The sequence below is a fragment of the Danio rerio genome, chromosome 9 (assembly GCF_052040795.2).
Source record: "Danio rerio strain M-AB ecotype USA chromosome 9, GRCz13ab, whole genome shotgun sequence".
Lineage (NCBI taxonomy): Eukaryota > Metazoa > Chordata > Actinopteri > Cypriniformes > Danionidae > Danio > Danio rerio.
This window is the reverse complement of record NC_141029.1, coordinates 56740001-56755676: the sequence shown is the minus strand read 5'-3', so window position 1 is coordinate 56755676 and position 15676 is coordinate 56740001. Positions and strand designations below refer to the sequence as shown.

At 37.5% G+C, this 15676-nt stretch overlaps 1 protein-coding gene across 4 annotated transcripts in view; it reads right to left on the bottom strand.

Moving 5' to 3' along the window:
* frmpd4 (FERM and PDZ domain containing 4) overlaps positions 1-15676 on the bottom strand; it is a 175563-nt gene that overhangs the window by 135642 nt on the left and 24245 nt on the right.

The following is a 15676-nucleotide window of genomic DNA, read 5'->3' as shown; positions in this document are numbered from 1 at the left end:
AACCTGTGTGACTAGATTACACACTCACACATCTCAGCAGATGTTTCATTCATAGAGGAACTTCCTCAAAAAGACAGACGGTCATTTAAAGAGACAGTTTGCCTAAAAATGAAGGCCAGATAGTCCTTCTGATGGGACAACATTACAAATGAAGTGGCTTTACAAACTTCCTTAAATTGGAACCTAGTCTTTGCCCTCTTATATTGAAAGGAATACTGTAACTGTAACATTATCTGGAAATTACCCCTTTCTGATCTGTTTTATTTGGGGTAGTCCTGTTTTTTTATATATAATCTGACCCCTTTTTTTCTTTTCCCTGGTTTTGTTTTGACATTTTTTTTAAAGATGCATTGTCATGTCTGTACACATTTCATCAGATGTCTGTACACATTTCAGCAGATGTTTCATTTATAGAGGAACCTCCTCAAAAACAAAGTTGATCATTTAAAGAGACAGTTTGCCTAAAGTGAAGGCCAGATAGCCCTTAACATTACAAATGAAGTGTCCTTAAAACATTAAAACACATTGGCATTGATAAGGATAGTGATGTAATGATTCACAGTGAGCCAGTTTGATTCAAATATGATCAACAATTAGGGATGATTAGTATTAGGGATGCAATGATTCACAAAAATCGATTTGAGATATGCGATTATTCAATTGGTTAGGATGTTAAAGGGGCTGTTTGTACAATTTCTGACTCTTCTAAAGCATCAAAATACCATAATATGAACCATAAAAAGCAAAACTCCACAAACCAGAGCTCATTAAAGCACTGCTTTACTGACCGACACAACCTGCATGACCAGATTACACAATCACACATCTCAGCAGATGTTTCATTCATAGAGAAACCTCCTCAAAAACACAGTCGGTCATTTAAAGAGATCTAAAATGAAGGCCAGATAGCCCTTCTGAATGGACATTATACATGAAGTGGTATTAGAAATGTCCCTAAAACATTTAAAACACACTGGCAATAATTAGGATTACTGATGTGATGATTCACAGAGAGCCAGTTTGATTCAAATATGCAATTATTCAATAGGTTAGGACGTTAAAGGTGCTGATTGTAAAGTGTTTGACTCATCTAAAGTATCAAAATAATAATAATAATAATAATAATAATAATATTAATAATAATACCTTTTATTTTTAGGCGCATTTCAAAGCACTTTTCTAAAGCATCAAAATACCATAATATGGACCACAAAAACCAGAAAAGCATAATAACTCCACAGACAAGAGCTCATTAAAGGACAGCTATAGAGACCGACACAACCTGCGTGACTAGATTACACACTCACACATCTCAGCAGATGTTCACCTAAAAAATGAAGGCCAGATAGCTCTTCTGATGGGACATTACAAATGAAGTGGTATGAGAAATGTCTCTAAAACATTGAAACACATTAGCATTGATTAGGATTATGGATATAATGATTCACAGTGAGCCAGTTTGATTCAAATACCATCAACAATTAGGGATGCAATGATTCACAAAAATCGATTTGATATATGCGATTATTCAATTGGTTATGATGTTAAAAGTGCTGCATGTAAGATTTCTGACTCTTCTAAAGCATCAAAATACCATAATATGAACCATAAAAAGCAAAACTCCACAAACAAGAGCTCATTAAAGCACAGCTTTACTGACCGACACAACCTGCATGACTAGATTACACACTCACACATCTCAGCAGATGTTTCATTCATAGAGAAACCTCCTCAAAAACACAGTCGGTCGTTTAAAGAGATCTAAAATGAAGGCCAGATAGCCCTTATGAATGGACATTATAAATCAAGAGGTATTAGAAATGTCCCTAAAACATTTAAAACACACTGGCAATAATTAGGATTACTGATGTGATGATTCACAGAGAGCCAGTTTAAATCAAATATGCGATTATTCAATAGGTTAGGACGTTAAAGGTGCTGATTGTAAAGTGTTTGACTCATCTAAAGTATCAAAATAATAATAATAATAATAATAATATTAATAATAATACCTTTTATTTTAGACGCATTTCAAAGCACTCTTCTAAAGCATCAAAATACCATAATATAAACCATAAAAACCTGAAAAGCATAATAACTCCACAGACAAGAGCTCATTAAAGCACAACTATAGAGACCGACACAACCTGCGTGACTAGATTACACACTCACACATCTCAGCAGATGTTCACCTAAAAAATGAAGGCCAGATAGCCCTTCTGATGGGACATTACAAATGAAGTGGTATTAGAAATGTCTCTAAAACATTGAAACACATTAGCATTGATTAGGATTATGGATATAATGATTCACAGAGAGCCAGTTTGATTCAAATACCATCAACAATTAGGGATGCAATGATTCACAAAAATCGATTTGATATATGCGATTATTCAATTGGTTATGATGTTAAAAGTGCTGCATGTAAGATTTCTGAGTCTTCTAAAGCATCAAAATACCATAATATGAACCATAAAAAGCAAAACTCCACAAACCAGAGCTCATTAAAGCACAGCTATAGTGACCGACACAACCTGCATGACCAGATTACACACTCACACATCTCAGCAGATGTTTCATTCATAGAGGAACCTCCTCAAAAACACAGTCGGTCATTTAAAGAGATCTAAAATGAAGGCCAGATAGTCTTTCTTAATGGACATTATAAATGAAGTGGTATTAGAAATGTCCCTAAAACATTAAAACACACTGGCAATAATTAGGATTATGGATATAATGATTCACAGTGAGCCAGTTTGATTCAAATATGCAATTATTCAATAGGTTAGGACGTTAAAGGTGCTGATTGTAAAGTGTTTGACTCTTCTAATGCATCAAAATAATAATAATAATAATAATAATAATAATAATAATAATAATAATAATATCTTTTATTTTAGGCGCATTTCAAAGCACTCTTCTAAAGCATCAAAATACCATAATATGGACCATAAAAACCTGAAAAGCATAATAACTCCACAGACAAGAGCTCATTAAAGCACAGCTATAGTGACCGACACAACCTGCGTGACTAGATTACACACTCACACATCTCAGCAGATGTTCACCTAAAAAATGAAGGCCAGATAGCTCTTCTGATGGGACATTACAAATGAAGTGGTATGAGAAATGTCTCTAAAACATTGAAACACATTAGCATTGATTAGGATTACTGATATAATGATTCACAGTGAGCCAGTTTTATTCAAATATATGATTATTCAATAATCTCTTCTAAAGCATCAAAATAATAATAATAATAATAATACCTTTTATTTTAGGCGCATTTCAAAGCACTCAAGGACACCTTACATTATGTCACAGGCACATTATAAAAACAAGATAATATGAACCAAAAAGATCCAGCAAAAAGCATTATAACTCCACAGACAGGAGCTCATTACACACATTTCAGCAGATGTTTCATACAGAGGAACCTCCATAAAAACACAGTCAGTGATTTAAAGAGGCAGATCACCAAAATATTAAGGCTAGACAACCCTTCTGATGGGACATAATAAATGAAGTCAAGTTATGAGAGATTTTCATGATCAGCATATTTCTGCAAAGCTGCTTTGTTTTGTTGCTTCAGTCATAAACGAAAGCATGAATGCAATAAAAAGCCTTAACGCAATTGCTAATTTTCATTAGCCCAAATCTCACAGAAGGTGAAAGAGCATTTGTCCTGATCCCAGTGATGAATGGGATTATGAGTGCAGTCATAACTGTAATTGTTATAGTGCAGATACAATCCTCATCCGCTGGACATCAGACTGGGTTTCTGTCCCATCTGCCCTTCACAATCACGGAGCAGAGCTCACAACAGCTTCAGCAGCACACTTACTTCACTCATTTGCACAGAAATTGTGGAAAAATATTTAAAAAAATTTATATAAAAAAAAATAAATAAAAAAATTTTAACAGGAGGGTAAATTGAAGTCAGAATTATTGAAGTCCAGAATTGAAGTCCTATGCTGATCCTTCCCCTCTCTCTGCTTCCCATGCTTTCCTGTCCGTTGTTGTAAAAAAATAAATGAGTGAAAAGAAGAGAGGACCCAGTCCAGGAGACTCGAAACAAGCAGAATTCCTTTATTGAGACGTGTTGGTTAATCTGCAGTCATACAGCGTCTTTGAGATGTCCATGTGTCTGCAAGAGCCTACTAGAGGTCCGCAGTCTGCAAGTTCTTTCACAAGTCTCTCAAGTCTCACACAAGTCTATGATTTCATGGCTATATTGTGTTCTTAGGAGGAGGGGATATAGCTAAACAAAGCATGCAAATTAAGAGTTGTGGTCGGCAGGGTAAACTGCTTTTTCCGGCCTGATCTCATCATGTTCTGGAGACAGAAACCTCCTGACCAGTTGATTGAAAAGAGAAAACAATAGACACCCCATGCTGTGAAACTGATAATTGCATCACTTTGGCTTAGCCTGTGGTCAGAAAGATAAAGGTTAAATGACCCTCCTAGCTGGGATGTTAATGAAATTATATAATTAAAAACCAAAGAATATAACTTTTCAGTTATACATAGATTATTGTTCATTTGGAATTAGTTGATAGAAATTTATATTTCCACACCATTCTCTCTACTTTCTTATCCAATAAAGGTGAAAACCCCTAAAAAATAAAGGATGGAAAAAGTTGTAATGTTAAATAAAAAAAATATTATTAGCCATAATGTAAGTACAAATAGCATAAAATAATCACAATAACAACAAGATTTTGCATAAAAGTGCAAATAACATAAAAGATGAGCTCTTTATGCAATGAAATCCAGAGTAAATGTAGATTTGTGAGTGTGAACTGACCCTTTAAGCTCCAGAAGCATCAACACGAGATATTAATTATTATCAAGATAACATATAATACCAATATCTCATAATGTAAGCACCACTAACATAATATAATCACATATCAAAACATTTGCACAAAACTGCAAAGAAAATAAAGCTTTGCAAACAATTAAATGTATTTAAATTATTGAAGAATTATGCAACGAAGTGGAGAGTAAAGGTAGATTTGTGTGTGAACTGCCCCTTTAAGCTCCAGCAGCATCAACACGAGTTCATCCGACTGCCATCAACAATCTGTCCAGATGAAGAAGTGCACTTGTGCGCAAAAGCACTGAAGCACGAGTGTGTTTTTTCTTTCTCTTCCGCTGGTCAGGGTGTTTTCTGCTTCTCATGCCGACTTTAATCTCAACTCTATTCTCAGCACTTACTTTAAAAAACACGCAGAGACGCATGAATTAAACATGAAGCTTTCAGAAACTCTCCAAAGTGCTTCTTTTCATACACGCTCTTATAAATAAGACGGAGCTCACTTTGACCTGCTGCTGGAGCTTTTCTTTTTTTTGACTTAGGGACAGCACTGGATTCAATTCATTTCCCTCATTATCTTAATTTAGTCCCGCGAGTGCAGCGTTCTGCTTTAGAGAGAGACATTGTTTTCAGGAGATTAACAGTGTGGCAGATTACAGCCAGAAAAGCACAACAATGACAATGATGATGATGATTAAAACACCGATTCAAAGCTACCAGAACAGTCTGTCATCATCCACACTCAACGTTCAAGAACTCTAAGGTATATGATGGTGACTATAGATTTTATAAATATTTCTATAATTTTCAGATTTAAAACACATATAATAGTTCATAGTGACTATATCAAGCTTCAAAATGGACAAACACAGCTAAAAATTTAATTTAAATAATGAAAATAGGCAAGGCAAGGCAAGGCAAGTTTATTTATATAGCACATTTCATACACAATGGCAATTCAAAGTGCTTTACATAAACAAGAATAAAAGAAACAAGTAAAATAAAAGTAAAAACAAATAATAAAAATGCATAAAAACAAAACAAAACATAAAAACAGGTAAAATGTGATATAAAAGAATGAAGAAGAAGAGAAAAACATGATAGTGCAATCTGTCGGACGCAGCACAGTGCTCATTCAGTAAAGGCACAGCTAAACAGATGTGTTTTCAGTCTTGATTTGAATGTGCCTAATGTTGGAGCACATCTGATCATTTCTGGAAGCTGATTCCAGCAGCGGGGGGCATAGTGGCTAAAAGCTGATTCACCCTGCTTTGACTGAACTCTTGGAACTTCTAGTTTATATGATCCTAAAGATCTGAGTGATCTGTTAGGTTTGTATTCAGTGAGCATATCTGTAATGTATTTAGGTCCTAGGCCATTTAGTGATTTATAGACCAGTAATAATACTTTAAAATCTATTCTGAATGTAACTGGCAGCCAGTGTAAAGACCTGAGGACAGGTGTGATGTGCTCTGATTTTCTGGTTCTGGTTAGAATTCTGGCTGCAGCGTTCTGGATGAGCTGTAACTGTCTGACTGTCTTTTTAGGAAGACCAGTGAGGAGTCCATTACAGTAATCCACCCTGCTGCTGATAAAAGCATGAACAAGTTTCTCTAAGTCTTCACTAGAAACAAAGCATCTGATTCTTGCTATGTTTTTGAGATGATAGTATGCTGATTTACTGACTGCTTTGACATGACTGTTGAAACTCAGATCTGACTCCAGAGTCACACCAAGATTCTTGACCTTATTTTTTGTCGTTTGACCTTTAGTGCCAAGGTACGCATTTACCTTGAGAACCTCATCTTTGTTTCCAAACACAATAATTTCAGTTTTCTCTTTGTTTAACTGAAGAAAGTTTTGGCACATCCAATTGCTCATTTCATCAATGCATTGGCAGAGGGTCTCAATGGGGCTGTAGTCATTAGGCTGTAAGGCTAGGTAGATCTGAGTGTCATCAGCATAGCTGTGGTAGGAGATTTGGTTCTTTCTCATTATTTGGCTTAGAGGGAGCATGTAAAGGTTGAACAGGAGAGGTGCCAGAATCGAGCCTTGTGGGACTCCACACGTCATGGGTGTCCACCTCGACCTATGGTCACCTATACTGACATGGTAACCTCTCCCTTCAAGGTAAGATCTGAACCATTTGAGGACTGTCCCAGACAGCCCAACCCAGTTTTCCAGCCTATCCAGAAGTATGCTGTGATCGACAGTGTCAAATGCAGCACTGAGATCCAACAATACCAGCACTGTTATTTTACCTGAATCTGTATTTAGGCGTATATCATTGATTATCTTTATAAGAGCGCTCTCTGTACTGTGATGTGCTCTGAAACCCGATTGAAAATTGTCTAAACACCCCCTGAAGTTTAAGAACTTGTTAACCTGGTTAAAAACAACTTTTTCAATGATTTTGCCAGTGAAAGGGAGATTTGAGATTGGCCTGTAATTGCTCAATAGGGTGTTATCCAGGTTGCTCTTCTTCAAGAGGGGTTTAACAACTGCAGTTTTAAGTGAGGTTGGAAAAATCCCTGAGAGAAGTGAAGCATTTACCACTTTTAGAAGATCCATTTCTAAACAGGTAAACACCGTTTTGAAGAATGATGTGGGGAGCGTGTCAAGACTGCAGGTTGATGTTTTCATAACTTGCACAGTCTCTTCTAAGATTTTACCGTTAATTGCCATGAAATCAGACATAATGTCTGATTTCTTAAGTTGTGGTTGAGCTTGTTTGATATCGACACAACTTGGCTGATTGGATGAGCTGATTGCCTTTCTGATATTATTGATCTTATCAGTGAAGAAATGAGCATACTCATTACATTTGCTTTCAGAGAGGAGCTCACTTGGAATCTGACTGGGGGGGTTTGTGAGTCTCTCTATCGTTGCAAAGAGTGTACGAGCATTATTTAAGTTGCTGTTTATAAGGCTTGAAAAGAAAGTCTGTCTAGCAGTGTTTAGTTCCATATTAAAGGCATGAAGACTGTCTTTATAGATGTTATAATGGACTACTAGTTTCGTCTTTCTCCACATACGCTCAGCTTTTCTGCACTGTCTTTTCATCATTTGTACTTTCGGTGACCTTGTCCAAGATCCCTTTTGCCTGCCAGTCATCTTCTTGACTTTAACAGGAGCGATGTCATTTATGACATTCTCAATTTTAGAATTGAACAAATCAAGGAGAGAATCAACAGAATCTGCAGATATACTTGGTGCTAGCGATATGGCCTTCATAAACTGCTCACTGGTGTTCTCATTTATGCATCTCTTTCTGACAGAGACAGATCTGTCTTTAATAGCTGGAGTGATCAATATATCAAAAAAGATACAGAAATGATCAGATAGTGCCACATCCTTAACAACAGTTGATGAAATGTGTAAACCCTTAGTTATAAGTAGATCAAGAGTGTGTCCACGATTGTGTGTGGGTCCTTGAACATGCTGAGTCAGATCAAAAGTGTTAAAAACAGTCATCAGTTCTTTTACAGCATTGATTTCTGGATTATCAATGTGAATATTAAAATCCCCAGCAATACTAAAATAATCAAATTCAGATGTTACTATTGATAACAGCTCTGTAAAATCCTCAATAAAAGCTGGAGAATATTTTGGAGGTCTGTAGATAATGATCAGTAAGATGCGTGGAGACCCTTTTAGTGCTATACTCAGATATTCAAAAGAAAAATAGTCACCAAATGACACTTGTTTACATTCATAGACATCTTTAAACAGGGCAGCGATGCCTCCACCTCTCCTATTAACTCTGCAAACACTCAAAAAGTCAAAGTTTAAAGGAGCTGCTTCATTCAGAACTGCTGCGCTACAACTGTCATCTAGCCAAGTTTCAGTTAAAAGCATAAAATCAAGGCAATTTGTGTTGATAAAATCATTGACTAAAAGTGACTTATTATTGAGTGATCTGATGTTTAAAAGCGCTAACTTAACAGTTTTAGCTGTTTTTTCTATAGTAGTCTCAGATCTACATTTAATAGACACCAGATTTGAATGATTTGCTTTACGGCCTGATGAAGTCTTTGGTTTTCTGTCACTTAACACAACACATATCTGCTTAGAGAAAGCTACAGACACACTGGGTTCCTGCTTGTTCTGAAAACATTTGATAAAGACACTGTTATCTAAGCAGGCCCCCGACACACATCAGTGACAGCTCTTGTGTTCACCAGCTGAAGATGGGGCGTTGTTGTTTGGGCCCTGGCGGTGTGATCGGAGGGCTCTTCCAGGTGGGCTCATAGGTGGTTGTGGAGCAGGCCGCTTTTTGGTTGGTAACTGGGGGCTTGCGGCAATGGAGTGTGAAAGTTTAGTTCCAGCACACACCAGTTCCTCCATCTTTTTTGAAAAACCCAAGAGTGGTGAACATTGTGACAATGAGAACGTGTCCGGTGACAGAGGCTGTGCATCTGGAGATTCTGTCTGCAGAAATATGTTTTCCTGAGGATCATTTTTGAGTGACGAGACTTGATGCTGTTCTGATGCGTCACAGTCTGCCTGTGTTGAGCAGAGGGCAACTGATAGTGTCTCCATCAACATTGGGTGTTTTGGCTGCGTGGCATTATCACTGTCCTTGGGTGATTCGTCAGCCACAAGTCCACTCAGGAGCTGATTTGAAGTCCTGTGGTCATCCGGACATTTGCTAGGTGTGTGTTTGCAGTTCAGTTCAGTGGCACACACAGCTGATGGATGATTGAGGGAGAAAAAAATATTGTCCTTTAGCACCTTTGCACCAAGTTTGTTTGGATGAAGGCCGTCTGATGTAAACAGCTGTCTTTGGTTCCAGAAGAGATTGAAGTTGTCGATGAAATTCAGTCCTTTCTTGTTACATGTTTTCTGTAGCCATACATTTAGACCAAGAAGCCGTGAAAACATATTTGTCCCTCTTGCAGGGAGTGGTCCACTTATGAACGGCTGAACCTTCAATCTTTCAGCTGTTTCCAAGAGCTCACAGAAATCTTTCTTGAGCAGTTCTGACTGTTCTTTCCGAATATCATTCTTCCCCACATGGATGATAATCCGTTTTGCCGTCTTGTGCTTTTTCAGAATTTCCTCAAGCTCTTTGTTTACATCAGAAATTGTTGCATGAGGAAAGCAGTATGTCATTGTAGATCTGCTCCTGAAATTCTTGATTATTGAATCTCCTACGACTAGTGTTCTTATCTCAGGTGTGATCGGAGCAGAATGCCGGTGTCTAGTCGGCCTTGAGCCTCTGTTCCATGCAGAATTAGTTGCTGAATCATGCGATCTCTGTCTGACTGCATTTGGGGATTCTTCACCCATATTACTCAAAACTTCATATCTGTTCTGAAGCTGTATTTGAGTCCGAGCTGTATTTGGGGTAGAAGACGCTAATGCGGCAGCGTATGATCTGACCCCACGAGTACCCTTTGGTCTCGCACCTTGTTTATGCCAATGCTCATTTTCAACAGTTCTTTTCTGTTTTTCTGTGCTCAAAACAGTAGCAGGAACAGATTTATGGGACTCACCGGCTGTGTGCTGAGAGAATCCACAATGAAGCTGAAGTTCTGGTCGGATCGCAAGCAACTTCGTTTCAAGAACTGCAATCTTTTGTAGAAGTTTGTGGCAGTTTGTACAGCAGTGAGAATCTGAATTAATCCGATCCAGAGGCATTTTCACAGCCGTGTCTTCCCGTCTCCGGAATGTAAGCAGCTGATAGCTGGTAGCGGGAGGATTGTTTAGACGGTAATTCCTTTCTTGTTAGTAAAGCTATATTCCAGAAAGTTTGTAGAATCGATGCTGATCTTCAAGCCGTGTTGTTTGAGCACTGTGCTGATAGGCTCAAGTTAAAATTAGGGTATAAGATATAAAAGCAAGAGTGCGAAGAGCGGAGCAGTGGGCAAAGACGTCCGAACAGTAGCAAAGCAGGAAGTAAAAATAACTAATTGTACAGCCCTACATTAAACAATATGTATAATAATACTATTTATATGAGCAATATCACACTCGTAGCAGCGCAATGTGGCTGTATATCAGCACTGTTGGGAGGCATGCGTTGGCTCTAGGCTGCAGACCAAGTGTCTTAGTGTATGGAGTCAATCTAGGGCCATATATACTTGCAAAATAAAATAAAAAAATAAAATAAAATAAAATAAAATAAAATAAAATAAAATAAAATAAAATTAAATTAAAAAAAATAATTTTATTTTATTAAATAAAAAATTTTATTAAATAAAATTAAATGTAATAATTTAATAAAATAAAATAAAAAAATAAAATAAAATTTAATTTAATAAAATTAAAATAAAATAATAAAATAAAATAAAATAAAATAAAATAAAATAAAATAAAAATAAAATAAAATAAAATAAAAATTTAATTTAATTTAATTTAAAATTAAATTAAATTAAAAATTAAGTTAAATTTAATTTAATTTAAAATTAAATAAAATAAAATAAAATAAAAATAAAATAAATAATAATAATAAAAAATAAAAATAAAAATAAAATAAAAAAAAAAATCACCAAAAATCAAAGAATTTTTATTATTCAAGCACTTTATTTTAATTTACCAACATTACTACGCCAACTAGTTTTAATAGTCAAAAACAAAAATATTTAAACAGAATTTCTGATCTCACACACATAAGTGTTAAAGAGACTCTTAGGCCCAATCCAAATTCAACCCCTTAGCCCAGGGGTCACCAAACTTGTTCCTGGAGGGCCGGTGCCCTACAGATTTTAATTCCAACTCTAATCAAACACACCTGAACAAGCTAATCAAGGTCTTATAGGTGTACTTGAAACATCCAGGCAGGTGTGTTGAAGCAAGTTGGAGCTAAACCCTGCAGGGACACCGGCCCTCCAGGACCAAGATTGGTGACCCCTGCCTTAGCCCTTCCCCTTACCCCTACCCTTCGTTTTGCATGTCAGCGAGAAGGGTAAGGATGTCCCAATTCTCTTTAGCTTGAAGGCGTAGGGCTAAGGGCAAGGGGTAGATAACACCCTAAGATTATTGGCATTGCTTCCAAGGCGCAATAATAAACCTATAGAGCAGAGAGCAGTGCACGTCGGAGAGTGCACCACTGGATCGCGTCTCACTACAGTTGTTAAACGTGATATTCAGACATCCCAAGTCCCCCGGAAGTTCCGGGAGTCTCTATGCATTTGCGGGACTCATAATGCCTCATAACTCGCAAACGAGTGATAATCTACCGGAAATCGCGCGTCTCCCTCCCGGTCCTCAAATAAGTCTCACACCCTTCTCACCCCCCGATTCCTCCTCCTTCAGACATGTCAACACACCAAATTTTTGGTGTTCGGTTCATAAATATAGAGGAATTACCAACCTATGTCACACATGACGTCACACGGGTCCCCGGTTACAATAGCAAACATGTCGTGTTGTGCGATAAGACGCAAAATTCGACTTTTCACTTCAACTCGTTAGGTTGTGACGTCAATTACCGTACACCACACTGCTTTTAATGCCAACCACAGACGTCCTTGGCTAAAAGGGAATGAAATGAGGAGCTAATTAAAAATGCTGGACTCTGCAGTTCTTGTGTTATATTAGGTAAGTTCAAACTATGCTGAATCATACAAATGACTGCTTTTTGATTGCAGCAATGATTTCAGCACAAACAGTTAAATATGGTGAATTAAACTGCCGACACTGAATGCTCAGAGTGAAATGTAAACATGTGCGCTCACATACTCTGCTGTACAGGTGCAGTTCGCTGTCAGAATTGACAGTTGTTGTTGATGATTATAGCCAGATCTTGTACAGCTCGCCTTCTTTCCTTGTCTTTGGCAAGGCAGAACCTCACTTTTAAGCACTACATAGTTTTAAATCTGGTCATCATATAGCATTATTACTTGCTCATGACCACACAGAACAACATTATAGGCATCCAGAGACTAGGGCTGCTCGATTTTGGGGGAAAATCATAATTACGATTATTTTGGTCATAATTGTAATCACGATTATTCTAAATGATTATTAGTTGAAGTCAAAATTATTAGCGCTCCAGAGAATTTAAAAAAATATATATATATTTTCCCAAATTATGCTTAACAGAGCAAGGAATTTTAACAGTATTTGCTCTAATGAAAGGCTTATTTGTTTTGACTAGAGTAATAGCGGATTTAAATATTTTTAAACCTCTTTTAAGGTCAATATTATTAGCCCCTTTAGGCAATATATATTTTTGATTGTCTACAGAAGAAACTACTGTTATACAATGACTTGCCTAATAACCCTAATCAAGCCTTTGAGTCACACTTTAAATTTAACATTTTAAAAATATCTACTAAAATGTTATGAGCTGTCATCATAGCAAAGATAAAAATTAATCGGTTATTAGAAATGAATGATTAAAACTATTATGTTTAGAAATGTGTTTAAAAAAAAGCTTCTTTCCAATAAACAGAAATTGGGGGGGAAAGGGTTGCTAATATTCAGGAGGGCTAATAATTCTGACTTCAACTACATATATTATTTTCCACCCTGCAAAGGAAAGAGAAATAAATACGATAGAATAAAAAATATGAAACAAACTGCTTTAAACATCTTCACTGTAAGAAAAACACCGCTACAAAAGTCTTCAGTCGAGAGCAGAGAGGGATTTTCTCGTTGTTTTATTAATCATGATAAAACAGGCGGCAGCTATTGTGCTCTGTCACTTTAAGGGTTTCTCTTTCGCATGTCTTTTGATTCTCAACTCGTTTGTTTATTACACAAATGAGGGTTAATATGAATAATCATTAAACACTGCGTTTTGACACCTATTTGACCATTAAAGCGCTCATGACTTTAGATGTTTGTGCTCTCTGCTCGTCACAATGTGCGAATGAGACCAAGTGTAGACCGCATGCTTTTGACTGTGTCTGCATGTCGCACACACACGCACATAAGCATGCGGTCTGTCACGCTTTTAAGAGCAACAAGTGAGGACAGCTGGAAAGGGGGCGGTAAATAATGGAATAATTGTTTATCTCGATTAATGATTTTTCATAATCGTCATAAACAAAATTGAAATCGGATTTTCGATTAATTGCACAGCCCTACCAGAGACTTGTAGGCCTTTAACTTCTCTCTTGTAAAAACACATTTGGAGTTTCAATGAGATGGTTGTATATTTGGTGCTGGATGCTTGGCCATTTTGTCTAATCCAGTAGTCATTAGTAGGGTGCTATGGCAAATAGACCTGTCAGATAAACGGCACCCACTTTAACGTTGATTTTGCAGAATAACTGTGCTTATCACTGGGTGACGAGCTGTTATAATACACTGAAAGCATTATGTAAATAATATATATAATATGTAATCAATAAAACTTATCTCTATGACAACAAACTCTGAACCGCATCGGATGTCATTCCCTATCTGTAAATGCTCGCGCTCCCGTTTTTTTTTTTCTGCAACCTCCCTGCGCTCGCATCCTGAATGTTTACAAACCGGTAATTTTACATTTACATTGTCATTTAGCAGATGCTTTTATCCAAAGCGACTTACAAATGAGGACAATTTACCCAACTATAAGAGCAACAATAAATAAGTGCTGTAGGCAAGTTTCAGGTGTGTGAAGTGTAAGAAGCAAAACAGTAGTAATTTTTTTTTTTCTTTTTTTTGTATTACAGTTAGCGGTAGAACCAGAGAGGCAATTGCAGATTAGGAAGGGAAGTGGAGACTAAATAGTTGAGTTTTTAGTGGTTTCTTGAAGACAGCGAGTGACTCTGCCGTTCTGATGCAGTTAGGGAGTTCATTCCACCAACTGGGCAGATTGAATGCGAGAGTTCGGGAAAGTGATTTCTTCCCTCTTTGGGATGGAACCACGAGGCGACGTTCATTCACAGAGCGCAAGTTTCTGGAGGACACATACATCTGCAGAAGTGAGAGCAGATAAGAAGGAGCAAAGCCAGAGGTCGCTTTATAAGCAAACATCAGAGCTTTGAATTTGATGCGAGCAGCAACTGGCAGCCAGTGCAAACGGATGAGCAGCGGAGTGACATGTGCTCTTTTAGGTTCATTAAAGACCACTCGTGCTGCTGCGTTCTGAATTCGTAATTCGTCTATAGATACTGATTTTATTGCCCAGCGCTAGATTTGACTGTTGTAGTCCATGGTTATTTAATTGGTGGCCCACAGGCCGAGGCAATTTGTTCCAGCCCTCCAAATAGTGTGACCAAGACATAATGAGGCCAGTGCTAACCACTGAGCCACCATGCCACCCAGTACACATGCATATTCATTCATTCATTTTCTTTTCAACTTAGTCCCTTTATTAATCCGGGATCGACACAGCGGAATGAACCACCAACTCATCCAGCATATGTTTTACGCAGTGGATGCCCTTCCAGCTGCAACCCATCTCTAGGAAACATCCATACACACTCATACACTACAGACAATTTAGCCTACCCAATTCACCTGTACCGCATATCTTTGGAAACCCTGAACACAGGGAGAACATGCAAACTCCACACAGAAACACCAACTGACCCAGCCAAGGCACAAACTAGTGACCTTCTTGCTGTGAGGAGACAGCACTACCTACGGCGCCGCCACACATGTGTAAATTCAGTCGTTCACCTTGGATGCGATTAATCGTTTAACAGCACTCGTCAAAAACGCAGAGCACTAACAACAGAGCATCTTCTCAGTCCAAACACAAAGCTTCAGGGTGAAATAAAGCCAGCTCTTCTGTACATTTATCATCCGTTTTAAAACGGCATGATGATTTTGGAGAATTAACACTGCGCGGCGATGCCAGTGTGATCCAGGGGCCAATCCTTTAGGAGGATTAGCCGGGATAAAATCAGGAAAAATCAAACAAGCCAAATAGGTTGTAGAGTTTGGACAGTGGCAGGGCTGAAACGAGCTTAA